The sequence below is a fragment of the Rattus norvegicus genome, chromosome X (genome assembly GCF_021556685.1).
Source record: "Rattus norvegicus strain SHRSP/BbbUtx chromosome X, alternate assembly SHRSP_T2T, whole genome shotgun sequence".
In the NCBI taxonomy this organism is placed as follows: domain Eukaryota; kingdom Metazoa; phylum Chordata; class Mammalia; order Rodentia; family Muridae; genus Rattus; species Rattus norvegicus.
In genome coordinates, this window is record NC_141554.1 from 157,287,295 (window position 1) to 157,301,979 (window position 14,685).

General features: G+C 39.6%; 1 pseudogene across 1 annotated transcript; it reads left to right on the forward strand.

Annotated features, from left to right (window-relative positions):
• Window positions 1-409: 409 nt before the first annotated feature.
• Window positions 410-2,158, forward strand: Eef1a1l1 (eukaryotic translation elongation factor 1 alpha 1 like 1; annotated as a pseudogene). Its single transcript, XR_015646814.1, has one exon. The product of XR_015646814.1 is annotated as a eukaryotic translation elongation factor 1 alpha 1 like 1 (transcript).
• The last annotated feature ends 12,527 nt before the right edge of the window (window positions 2,159-14,685 follow it).

Consider the following 14,685-nt stretch of genomic DNA (forward strand, 5'->3'; position numbering starts at 1 on the left):
CGTCCTATCAAACCACCACGGGCTAAGCTGGTCTTCAATAACAATAAGGGAAGAACGCCCACATATACATGGAAGTTGAACAATGCTCAACTCAATGATAACCTGGTCAAGGAAGAAATAAAGAAAGTAGTTACAGACTTCTTAGAATTTAATGAAAATGAAGGTACAACACACCCACACTTCTGGAATACATTGAAAGCTGTGCTAAGAGGAAAACTCATAGCTCTGAGTACCTGCAAAAAGAAACAGGAGAGAACATATGTCAGCAGCTTTACAGCACACCTAAAAGCTCTAGAACAAAAACAAGCAAATACACCCAGGAGGAGTAGAAGGCAGGAAATAATCAAACTCAGAGCTGAAATCAACCAAGTAGGAAAAAAAAAGGACCATAGAAAGAATCAACAGAACCGCTTTTTCGCAACGGGTTTGCCGTCAGAACGCAGGTGTTGTGAAAGCCACCGCTAATTCAAAGCAAAAATGGGAAAGGAAAAGACTCACATCAACATCGTCGTAATTGGACACGTAGATTCCGGCAAGTCCACCACAACCGGCCACCTGATCTACAAATGTGGTGGAATCGACAAAAGAACCATTGAAAAGTTTGAGAAGGAGGCTGCGGAGATGGGAAAAGGCTCCTTAAAGTATGCCTGGGTCCTGGACAAACTGAAAGCTGAGCGTGAGCGTGGTATCACTATTGACATCTCCCTGTGGAAATTTGAGACCAGCAAGTACTATGTGACTATCATTGATGCCCCAGGACACAGGGACTTCATCAAGAACATGATTACAGGCACATCTCAGGCTGACTGCGCTGTCCTGATTGTTGCTGCTGGTGTTGGTGAATTTGAAGCTGGTATCTCCAAGAACGGGCAGACCCGTGAGCATGCTCTTCTGGCTTACACTTTGGGTGTGAAACAGCTAATTGTTGGTGTCAACAAAATGGATTCCACCGAGCCACCATACAGTCAGAAGAGATACGAGGAAATCGTTAAGGAAGTCAGCACCTACATTAAGAAAATTGGCTACAACCCTGACACAGTAGCATTTGTGCCAATTTCTGGTTGGAATGGTGACAACATGCTGGAGCCAAGTGCTAATATGCCGTGGTTCAAGGGATGGAAAGTCACCCGCAAAGATGGCAGTGCCAGTGGCACCACGCTGCTGGAAGCTTTGGACTGCATTCTGCCGCCAACTCGTCCAACTGACAAGCCTCTGCGACTGCCCCTCCAGGATGTCTATAAAATTGGCGGCATTGGCACTGTCCCCGTGGGCCGAGTGGAAACTGGTGTTCTCAAACCTGGTATGGTGGTTACCTTTGCTCCAGTCAATGTAACAACTGAAGTCAAGTCTGTGGAAATGCACCATGAAGCTTTGAGTGAAGCTCTGCCTGGGGACAATGTAGGCTTCAACGTAAAGAACGTGTCTGTCAAAGACGTTAGACGTGGCAATGTTGCTGGGGACAGCAAAAATGACCCACCAATGGAAGTAGCTGGCTTCACTGCTCAGGTGATTATCCTGAACCATCCAGGCCAGATCAGTGCTGGCTATGCCCCTGTTCTGGACTGCCACACGGCCCACATAGCATGCAAGTTTGCCGAGCTTAAAGAGAAGATCGATCGTCGTTCTGGTAAGAAGCTGGAAGATGGCCCCAAATTCTTGAAGTCTGGTGATGCTGCCATTGTTGACATGGTCCCTGGCAAGCCCATGTGTGTTGAAAGCTTCTCTGACTACCCTCCACTTGGTCGTTTTGCTGTTCGTGACATGAGGCAGACAGTTGCTGTGGGTGTCATCAAAGCCGTGGACAAGAAGGCTGCAGGAGCTGGCAAAGTCACCAAGTCTGCCCAGAAAGCTCAGAAGGCTAAATGAATATTATCCCTAACACCTGCCACCCCAGTCTTAATCAGTGGTGGAAGAACGGTCTCAGAACTGTTTGTCTCAATTGGCCATTTAAGTTTAATAGTAAAAGACTGGTTAATGATAACAATGCATCGTAAAACCTTCAGAAGGAAAGAATGTTTTGTGGACCATTTTTTTTGTGAGTGGCAGTTTTAAGTTATTAGTTTTCAAAATCAGTACTTTTTAATGGAAACAACTTGACCAAAAATCTGTCACAGAATTTTGAGACCATTAAAACAAGTTTAATGAGAAAAAAAAAAAAGAATCAACAGAACCAAAAGTTGGTTATTTGAGAAAATCAACAAGATAGATGAACCCTTAGCCAGACTAATGAGAGGACACAGAGAGTGTGTACAATTTAACAAAATCAGAAATGAAAAGGGAGACATAACTACAGAATCAAAGGAAATTCAAAAAATCATCAGATCCTACTACAAAAGCCTATATTCAACAAAACTTGAAAATCTGCAGGAAATGGACAATTTCCTAGACAGGTACCAGGTACCGAAGTTAAATCAGGAACAGATAAACCAGTTAAACAACCCCATAACTCCTAAGGAAATAGAAGCAGCCATTAAAGGTCATCAACCAAGAAGAGCCCAGGTCCAGACCGGTTTAGTGCAGATTCTATCAGACCTTCATAGAAGACCTCGTACCAATATTATCCAAACTATTCCACAAAATTGAAACTGATGGAGCACTACTGAATTCCTTCTATGAAGCCACAATTACCCTTATACCTAAACCACAAAGGACCCAACAAAGAAAGAGAACTTCAGACCACTTTCCCTTATGAATATCGATGCAAAAATACTCAATAAAATTCTGGCAAACCGAATCCAACAGCACATCAAAACAATCATTCACCATGGTCAAGTAGGCTTCATCCCAGGCATGCAGGGATGGTTTAATATACGAAAAACCATCAATGTGACCCATTATATAAACAAACTGAAAGAACAAAACCACATGATCATTTCATTAGATGCTGAGAAAGCATTTGACAAAATTCAACACCCCTTCATGATAAAAGTTCTGGAAAGAATAGGAATTCAAGGCCCATACTTAAACATGGTAAAAGCCATTTACAGCAAACCAGTCGCTAACATTAAACTAAATGGAGAGAAACTTGAAGCAATCCCACTAAAATCAGGGACTAGACAAGGCTGCCCACTCTCTCACTACTTATTCATTATATTTCTAGAAGTCATAACCAGAGCAATCAGACAACAAAAGGAGATCAAAGGGATACAGATTGGAAAGGAAGAAGTCAAAATATCACAGACAATATGATTGTATACTTAAGTGATCCCAAAAGTTCCAACAGAGAACTGCTATCCCTGATAAACACCTTCTGCAAAGTGGCTGGGTATAAAATTAACTCAAATAAATTAGTAGCCTTCCTCTACGCAAAAGAGAAACAAACTGAGATAGAAATTAGGGAAATGACACCCTGAATAATAGTTCCAAATAATATAAAATATCTCGGTGTGACTTTAATCAAACAAGTGAAAGATCTGTATGATGAGATCTTCCAGCCTCTGAAGAAAGAAACTGCAGAAGATCAGAAGATGGAAACATCTCCCATGCTCATGGATTGGCAGGATAAATATAGTAAAAATGGCCATTTTTACCAAAAGCGATCTACAGATTCAATGCAATCCCCATCAAAATTCCTATGCATTTCATAGAATTAGACAGAACAATTTGCAAATTCATCAGGAATAACAAAAATCCCAGGATACCTAAAACTATCCTCAACAATAAAAGGACTTCCCAGGGGAATCACTATCCCTGAAATCAAGCAGTATTACAGAGCAATAGTGATAAAAAAAAAACTGTATGTATTATTACAGAGACAGGCAGATAGACCAGTGGAATAGAATTGAAGACCCAGAAATGAATACACACACCTACGGTCACTTCATTTTTGACAAAGGAACCAAAAACATCCTGTGGAAAAAAGCATTTTCAGCAAATGGTGTTGGTTCAACTGGAGGTCAGCATGTAGAAGAATGCAGATCGATCCATTCTTATCACCCTGTACAAAGCTTAACTCCAAGTGGATCAAGGACCTCCACATCAAACCAGACACACTCAAACTAGTAGAAGAAAAAGTGGGGAAGCATCTTGAACACATGGGCACTGGAGAAAATTTCCTGAACAAAATACCAATGGCTTATGCTCTAAGATGAAGAATCAACAAATGGGATCTCATAAAACTACAAAGCTTCTGTAAGGCAAAGGACAATGTTGTTAGGACAAAATCACAACCAAATGATTGGGAAAAGATCTTTACCAATCCTATCAGTGATAGAGGGCTTATTTCCAAAATGTAGAAAGAACTCACAAAGTTATACTGCAGGCAAACAAATAACCCTATTATAAAATGGGGTTCAGAGCTAAACAAAGAATTCACAGCTGAGGAATGTTGAATGTCTGAGAAGCACTTAAAGAAATGTTCAACATCTTTAGTCATAAGGGAAATACAAATCAAAACAACCCTGAGATTCCACCTCACACCAGTGAGAATGGCTAAGAACAAAAACTCAGGTGACAGTAAATGCTGGCCAGGATGTGGAAAAAGAGGGACACTCCTCCATTGTTGGTGGGATTGCAGACCCATTCTGAAAATCAGTCTGGAGGTTCCTCAGAAAATTGGACATTACACTACCTAAGGACCCAGCTATACTCCTCTTGGGCATATACCAAAAAGATGCTCCAACATATAACAAAGACACATGCTCCACTATATTTATTTATAGCAGCCTTATTTATAATAGCCAGAAACTGGAAAGAACCCAGATGTCCTTCAACAGAGGAATGGATACAGAAAATGTGGAACATCTACACAATGGAATACTACTCAGCTATCAAAAACAATGATTTTATGAAATTCATAGGCAAATGGATGGAATTGGGAAAATATCATCCTGAGTGAGGTAACCCAATCACAGAAAAACACACAAGGTATGTACTCATTGATAAGTGGATATTAACCCAAATGCTCGAATTACCCTAGATGCACAGAACACATGAAACTCAAGGAGGATCAAAATGCAGATGCTTTACTCCTTCTTTAAAAGGGGAACAAGAATACCCTTGGGAGGGGATAGGGAGGCAAAGTTTAGAACAGAGGCTGAAGGAACACCGACTCAGAGCCTGCCTGACATGTGGCCCATACATATACAGCCATCAAGCTAGTTAAGATGGATGAAGCAAAGAAGCGCATACTGACAGGAACTGGATGTAGATCTCTCCTGAGTGGCACAGCCAGAATACCGCAAATATATAGGCAAATGCCAGCAGTAAACTACTGAACTGAGAATAGAACCCCTGTTGAAGGAATTAGAGAAAGACTAAAAGAGCTGAAGGGGCTTAGACCCCATATGCACAACAATACCAACCAACCAGAGCTTCCAGGGACTAAGCCACTACCCCAAGACTATACATGGACTGACCCTGGGCTCCAACTTCATAGGTAGCAATGCATAGCCTAGTAAGGGCAGTAGTAGAAGGTGAAGCCCTTGGTCCTACCAAGGCTGGACCCTCTGTGAATGGGATTCTTGGGTGGAGTGCGGTAATGGGGGGAGGATGGGGAAGGGAACACCCATAGAGAAGGGGAGGGAGAGGGGTTAGGGTTGATGTTAGCCTGAAAACAGGGAAAGGGAATAACATTTGAAATGTAAATAAGTAATACCCAATTTTATAAAGATGGGGAAAAAAGGGAAACAACTATCATTATTCCTTAATATCTCTTAACATCGATGGACCAAATTCACCAATAAAAGATGTAGACTAACAGATTGGATACATAAACAGTACCCAGCATTTTGCTGCATACAGGAAACATACCTCAGTGACAAAGACAGAAACTACTTAAGAGCAAAAGGAGGGGAAATTTTTCCAAGCAAATGATTCCAAGAAACAAGTGGCAGTAGCCATTCTAATATTAACTAAAATCAACTTTCAAGCAAAAGTAATCAAAAAAGATAAGGAAAGACATTTCATACACATCAAAGAAAAAAACTATCAAGATAAACATTCAATTGTAAATATCTATGCTCCACATGCAAGGTCAATCACATTCAAAAGAGAAACATTACTAAAGCTCAAAGCATTCATTGTAACTCACACAATAACAGTGGGAGAATTGAAGACCTTACTTTCTTCAATGGATAGATCATGGAAGTGGAAATTAAACAGAGTCACAGTGAAACTAACAGAGGTTATAAATCAAATGTATTCAACAGATATCTATAGAACATTTCATCCTAAAACAAAAGAATATATCTTCTCAATACTTCATGGTAGCTTCTCCAAAATTGACCATCTAATTGGTCACAAAACAGGCCTCAACAGATACAAGATGATTAAAATAATCCCCCTGCATTCTATCAGGTCACCAAGGACTAAGGCTGGTCTTCAATAACAACAAAAACAACAGAGAGCCCATATACATATGGAAGATGAACAATGTTCTACTAAATGACAACTTGGTCAAGGAAGAAATAAAGATATTAAAGACTTTTTAGAATTTAATAAAAATGAAGGCACAACATACCAAAACGTATGGGATACAGTAAGAAATGCATAGCTCTGAGTGCCTGCATAATAACATAGAAAGACCATACACTAGCAGCATGACAGCACACCTGAAAGCTCTAGAACAAAAAGAAGCAAATATACACAAGAGGAGTACATGGTAGGAAATAATCAAACTCAGGACTGAAATCAACCAAGTAGAAACAAAAAGAAATGTACAAAGAATCAACAAAATCAGGAACTGGTACTTTGAGAAAATCAACAAGATAGATAAACCCTTAGACAGAATGACCAGAGGCCACATAATGTGTATCCAAAAGAACAAAATCAGAAATGAAAAGGGAGACATAGAAACAGAAACTGAGGAAATTAAAAAAAAAATCCGATCTTAGTCCAAAAGCCTATACTCAACAAAACTGGAAAACATAAATGAAATGGACAATTTTCTAGACAGATACCAGGTACCAAAGTTAAATCAGGATCAAATAAACCATATGTATATATACACACCACAACTCCTCCAGGAAGAGAGGCAGTCATCAAAAGTCTGCAAACCAAAAAAAAAAAAAAAAAAAAAAAAAAAAAAGCCCAGGAACAGATGAGTTTAGTGCAGAATTCTATCAGACCTTCAAAGAAGACCTAATACCAATACTCTTCAAACTATTCCACAAAAATAGAAACAGAAGGAAAATTACCCAATTTGTTCTTGGAAATCAAAATTATGCTTATATCGAAACCACACAAAAACTTTATAAAGAAAGACAACTTCAGACCAATTTCCCTCATGAACAATTCTTGAAAACCAAATCTAGAACACATCAAAATCATTATTCATCATGATCAAGTAGGCTTCATCCCAGGGATGGAAGGGTGGTTCAATATAAGGAAATACATCAATGTAATCCACTCTATAAGTGACTCAAAGAAAAAAAAACACACATGATCATCTCACTAGATGCTCAGAAAGCATTTGACATAATTCAATATCCCTTCATGATAAACGTCTTGGAAAGTTTGGGAATGCAAGTCCCATACATAATCATTGTAAGAGCAATATACACCAAACCAGTAGCCAACAACAAACTAAATAAAGAAAAACTTGAAACAATTCCACTAAAATCAGGGATTAGATAAGGCTGCTCACTCTCTCTCTACCTATTCAATATAGTTCTGAAAGTCCTAGCCAAAGAAATTAGACAACAAAGACAATCAAAAGGATACAAATTGGAAAGGAAAAAGTCAAAATATCACTATTTGCAGATGGTATAATAGTATACCTAAGTGACCCCTAAAAGTTCCACCAGAGAACTACTAAGCCTGATAAACAACTTTAGCAAAGTGGCTGGATATAAAATTAACTCAAACAAATCATTAGCCTTCCTCTATTCAAAGGATGAACAGGATGAGAAAGAAATTAGGGAAATGACACCCTTCACAATAGTCACTAATAATATATAATACCTTGGTGTGACTTTAACCAAGCAAGATCTGCATGAGAAGAACTTCAAGTCTCTGAAGAAAGAAATAGAAAAAAAATCTCAGAAGGTGGAAAGAATTCCCATGCTCATGAATTGGCAGTATTAATATAGGAAAAATGATCATCTTGGCAAAAGCAATCTACACATTTGATGCAATCCCATCAAAATTCCAACTCAATTCTTCATAGAGTTAGAAAGAGCAATTTGCAAATTCATTTGAAATAACAAAAAACCCAGGATAACAAAAAACTATTCTGAACAATAAAAGAACCTCTGGAAGAATCACCATCCCTGACCTCAAGCAGTATAACAGAGAAATCATGATACAAACTATATGATATTAGTATAGAGACAGGCAGGTACATCAATGGAATAGCATTGAAAGCCCAAAAGGGAACCCACATACATATGGTAACTTGATCTTTAACAAAGGAGCTAATACTATCTAGTGGAATAAAGACAGCATTTTTAACAAATGGTGCTGTTTCAACTGGAGGTCAGCATGGAGAAGAATGCAAATTGATAGATTCTTATCACTTTGTACAAACCTCAAGTCCAAGTGTGTCAAACTCAGGTGATAGCAGATGCTGCAGAGGATGTAGATAATGACGAATACTCCTGCATTGCATCCTGCATTGTTGGTGGGATTTTAAGCTGGTACAACCACTCTGGAAATCAGTCTAGTGGTTCCTCAGAAAATTGGACATAGTACTACCTGAGCACCCAGGTATACCAACTCCTGGGCATATACCCAAAAAATGCTCTAACATATAACAAGGACACATGCTCTACTAAGTTCATAGCACCCTTATTTAGAATAGCCAGAAGGTGGAAAGAACCCAGATGTCCTTCAACAGAGGAATGGATATAGAAAATGTGGAACATCTACACAATGGAGTACTACTGAGCTATCAAAAACAATGACTTCATGAAATTCATAGGCAAATGGATGGAACTGGAAAATATCATCCTGAGTGAGGTAACCCAATCACAAAAAAAAAAAAAACCCACATGGTCTACACTCACTGATAAATAGATATTAGCTCAAAAGTTCAGATTACCCAAAGTACAGTCCATAGAACACATGAAGATCAAAAAGAAGGATGACCAAAGTGTGAATGCTTCAGTCCTTCTTAGAAGGGGGAACAAAATTATTCATAGAAGGTGATATGGAAACAAATCTTGGAGCAGAGACTGAAGTAATGGTCATTTAGAGCCTGCCCTGTCTAGGGATCCAGCCCATATATATTCAGCTACCAAACCCAAATAATATTGCTGATGCCAAGAAGTGCATGCTGACAGGAGCCTTATACAGCTGTCTCCTGAGAGTCTCTGCCAGAGCATGACAAATAGAGGTGAATGCTTGCAGCCAACTATTGAACTGAGTACGGGATCCCCATTTGAGGAGTTACAGAAAGCATTGAAGGAGCCGAAGGGGCTCACAATCCCATAAGAACAACAATACTAACCAACCAGGTCTCCTAGGTACTAAACCACTACCCAAAGACTACACATGGACAGACCCATGGTTCCAGGTGCATATGTAGCAGAGGATGGCTTTGTTGGGCACCAATGGAGTGAGAAGCCCTTTGTCCTGCCAAGGTTGGACCCCCCTCCCAATGTAGGGGAATGTCAAGGCGTGGAAGTGGGAAGGGGTGGGTGGATTGGTGGGGGAACACCCTCATAGAAGAAGGGGGAGGGGGAATGGGATAGGGCGTTTATGGAGAGAAACCCAGGAAAGCAGATACCATTTGAAATGTAAATTTAAAAGCTATCCAAAGAAAGCAAAAAAAAAGCTGTTAAAATCACTATTAGTATTAGTGATGGGTTCTTTAGTTTTATGTTGTAATCATTTGTTAAAATGTTCATTTTCTTGCAAACAAACAATGACATAAAGTTGGGGAAAATAGCATTTTCAACAAATGATGCTGGTTCAACTGTAGGTCATCATGTAGAAAAATTCAAATTGATCCATTCTTATCTCTTTGTACAAAGCTCAACTCCAAGTGGCTCAAAGACCTCCAAATAAAACCAGATACACTGAAACTAATGTAAGAGAAAGTGGTGAAGAGCCTGGACATATACGCACAGGGGGAAATTTCCTGAATAGAACACCAATGTCTTATGTTCTAAGACCAAGAATTGACAAATAGCTACTCATAAAATTGTAAAGTTTCTGTAAGGCAAAGGACACTGTGAATAGGTGTAAACAGCAGCCAAGATATTAGGAAAAGATCTTTACAAATCCTACATCTGATAGTGGGATAATATCCAGTATATAAAAAGAACTCAAGAAGTTCGACTCCAGAGAACCAAATAACCCTATTAAAAATGGGCTACAGAGTTAAACAAAGAATTGTCAGTTGAGGAATACTGAGTGGTTGAGAAGCACCTAAAGAAATGTTCAATATCCTTAGTCATCAGGGAAATGCAAATTAAAATGACCCTAAGATTCTACCTCACACCTGTAGAAAGGCTAAGATTAAAAATTACGTGAGAGTAGATGCTGGCAAGGATATGGAGAAAGAGGAACATTCCTCCATTGTTGGTGGGATTACAAACTGATACAACCACTCTGTAAATCAGTCTGGATGTTCCTCAGAAAATTGGACATTCTAGTACCTAAGGACTCAGCTATACCACTCCTGGGCATATACCCAAAAGATGCTCCAACATATAACAAGGGCACATGCTCCACTGTATTCATAGCAGCCTTATTTATAATGGCCAGAAGCTGGAAAGAACCCAGATGCCCTTCACCAGAGGAATGAATACAGAAAATGTGGTACATCTACACAATGGAGTATTACTCAGCTACTAAAAACAATGACTTCATGAAATGTGCCCTCAAATGGATGAAACTAGAAAATATCCTCCTTAGTGAGATAACCAGTCACAAAATAACACACATGTTATGCACTCATTGATAAGTGGATATTATCTCAAAATCTCAGAATACTGCCCTCCCCCCCAAAATTAAAATTCACTGATCATCTGAAGCTCTAGAAGAAGGAAGACTAAAAATGTGGATACTTCTGTCCTTAGAAGGGAGAAAAATACTCAAAGGAGGGATTATAGGGACAAAGAGTGGCGAAGGGACTGAAGGAAAGGTCATCCCGAGACTGCCCCACCTGAGCATCCTTCCCATATACAGCCACGAAACCCAGTCACTACTGCCGATACCAAGAAGTGATTGCTTACAGGAGCCAGATATAGCTGTCTCCTGAGAGACTCTGCCAGATCCTCACTGATACAGATGAGAATTGGACTAAGGATTGGACTGAGCACGGGGAGCCAAATAGAGGAGTTAGAGAAAGGAGTGAAGGAGCTGAAGGGGTTTGCAACCCCAATAGGGAGAACAACAATAACAACCCAACCAACCAACTAGACTTCTCCCACCCCCTCCAGGAACTAAACCACCAACCGATGAGTACACATGAAGGGACACATGGCTCCAGCTGCATATGTAGCAGAGGATGGCTTTGTCTAGCATCAATAGGAGGAAAAACCCTTTGTCATTTAAAGGCTAGTTTCCCCAGTGTAGGGGAATGTCAGTGCATAGAGGTGGGAGTGGGAATATCCTCACAGAAGCGGGGGTGGGGTAGTGGGGAGGAATATTGGAAGGGGGAAAGAGGATAAGATTTGAAATGCAAGTACATAAACTATCCAAGAAAAATACAATAAAATAAAAGATTGAAAAAATATAAAAAGAAAAAGAAAGCTAGCACCCAGGAGATATCATGGGATCCTCTGAACATCTTTGAGAGTCTGTATTTAGTTTCAAAGTTTGTGATCATGGCATCAAAGGCACATGAGGGTCACCAAGACACATCACAAGGAAAACATGTTAGAGTTCTGTAATCTCAAAATCACTTTTTCACTCACATTCAACAAGCCTATGTTTTCTTCTTAATTAAAAAAATATTGTTATTGTTAAACTATTATAATTATGATGGGTGTATAATGGAAAAGTCACATGATATAAACCCTAAAAAATAACTTTGTGGAATGCACACCTTCTACTTTTATGTGGGTTCTAGGGATTAAAGTTAGGTTGTCTGGCTTTGAGTGAAAATTGCCTAAACACTTTAAGCTCTCTGAGCCATCTCACCATCCTTGAGAGCCTGTCTTCATTTATTGTTTAGTTTTGAAAATTATGCATCCACCCCTGAATTTAGCAAAGACTTACTATGAACTGCAGCTTTAATATATTAAACCTTTGTTCCACCTAGGCATTGTACTAAGTTTATAACATTAGCTCAGGTAATCCTTATAATAGCTCTATGTAATGAATATGTAATGAATACTACTTCTTCCTCTTTGTGGTAAGAGATTTTTGCTTCTATACTTACAAAGCTTATTCTTATATGACCCATTGTTCTCATCTGTGAAATCAAAACATTAAGTTTGGGTGCCTCAGTAAAGATACTACCATCCTCTGCCATATTAGTTTGAACTGCATAAAATAGTTAAATAATAAATATCTTGAATTTTGCTTAAGTCTGCCTTACTTTTAGAAGTGTGGGGACAATTTAATGATGCACGAGAAAACTGGTTAGGTTAGTTCATAATAGTACTTGATTCATATACATTATATTTTATTTTATTTTATTTTTTTTATTAACTTGAGTATTTCTTATATACATTTCGAGTGTTATTCCCTTTCCCGGTTTCTGGGCAAACATCCCCCTAATCCCTCCCCCTCCCCTTCTTTATGGTTGTTCCCCTCACCATCCTCCCCCCATTGCCGCCCACCCCCCACCAGTCTAGTTCACTGGGGGTTCAGTCTTAGCAGGACCCAGGGCTTCCCCTTCCACTGGTGCTCTTACTAGGATATTCATTGCTACCTATGAGGTCAGAGTCCAGGGTCAGTCCATGTATAGTCTTTAGGTAGTGGCTTAGTCCCTGGAAGCTCTGGTTGCTTGGCATTGTTGTACATATGGGGTCTCGAGCCCCTTCAAGCTCTTCCAGTTCTTTCTCTGATTCCTTCAACGGGGGTCCTATTCTCAGTTCAGTGGTTTGCTGCTGGCATTCGCCTCTGTATTTGCTGTATTCTGGCTGTGTCTCTCAGGAGCGATCTACATCCGGCTCCTGTCGGTCTGCACTTCTTTGCTTCATCCATCTTGTCTAATTGGGTGGCTGTATATGTATGGGCCACATGTGGGGCAGGCTCTGAATGGGTGTTCCTTCTGTGTCTGTTTTAATCTTTGCCTCTCTATTCCCTGCCAAGGGTATTCTTGTTCCCCTTTTAAAGAAGGAGTGAAGCATTCACATTTTGATCATCCGTCCTGAGTTTCATTTGTTCTAGGCATCTAGGGTAATTCAAGCATTTGGGCTAATAGCCACTTATCAATGAGTGCATACCATGTATGTCTTTCTGTGATTGGGTTAGCTCACTCAGGATGATGTTTTCCAGTTCCAACCATTTGCCTATGAATTTCATAAAGTCGTTGTTTTTGATAGCTGAGTAATATTCCATTGTGTAGATGTACCACATTTTCTGTATCCATTCCTCTGTTGAAGGGCATCTGGGTTCTTTCCAGCTTCTGGCTATTATAAATAAGGCTGCAATGAACATAGTGGAGCACGTGTCTTTTTTATATGTTGGGGCATCTTTTGGGTATATGTCCAAGAGAGGTATAGTTGGATCCTCAGGCAGTTCAATGTCCAATTTTCTGAGGATCCTCCAGACTGATTTCCAGAATGGTTGTACCAGTTTGCAATCCCACCAACAATGGAGGAGTGTTCCTCTTTCTCCACATCCTCGCCAGCATCTGTTGTCCCCTGAGTTTTTGATCTTAGCCATTCTCACTGGTGTGAGGTGAAATCTCAGGGTTGTTTTGATTTGCATTTCCCTTATGACTAAAGATGTTGAACATTTCTTTAGGTGTTTCTCAGCCATTCGGCATTCCTCAGCTGTGAATTCTTTGTTTAGCTCTGAACCCCATTTTTTAATAGGGTTATTTGTTTCCCTGCGGTCTAACTTCTTGATTTCTTTGTATATTTTGGATGTAAGGCCTCTATCTGTTGTAGGATTGGTAAAGATCTTTTCCCAATCTGTTGGTTGCCGTTTTGTCCTAACCATAGTGTCCTTTGCCTTACAGAAGCTTTGCAGTTTTATGAGATCCCATTTGTCAATTCTTGATCTTAGAGCGTAAGCCATTGGTGTTTTGTTTAGGAAATTTTTTCCAGTGCCCATGTGTTCCAGATGCTTCCCTAGTTTTTCTTCTATTAGTTTGAGTGTGTCTGGTTTGATGTGGAGGTCCTTGATCCACTTGGACTTAAGCTTTATACAGGGTGATAAGCATGGATCGATCTGCATTCTTCTACATGTTGACCTCCAGTTGAACCAGCACCATTTGCTGAAAATGCTATCTTTTTTCCATTGGATGGTTTTGGCTCCTTTGTCAAAAATCAAGTGCCCATAGGTGTGTGGGTTCATTTCTGGGTCTTCAATTCTATTCCATTGGTCTATCTGTCTGTCTCTGTACCAATACCATGCAGTTTTTATCACTATTGCTCTGTAATACTGCTTGAGTTCAAGGATAGTGATTCCCCCTGAAGTCCTTTTATTGTTGAGGATAGCTTTAGCTATCGTGGGTTTTTTGTTATTCCAGATGAATTTGCAAATTGTTCTGTCTAACTCTTTGAAGAATTGGATTGGTATTTTGATGGGGATTGCATTGAATCTGTAGATTGCTTTTGGTTTTATTTTTATCTCATTTTTACTTCTTCATTTTATATTCCCTTCACTGACTCCTTCTGG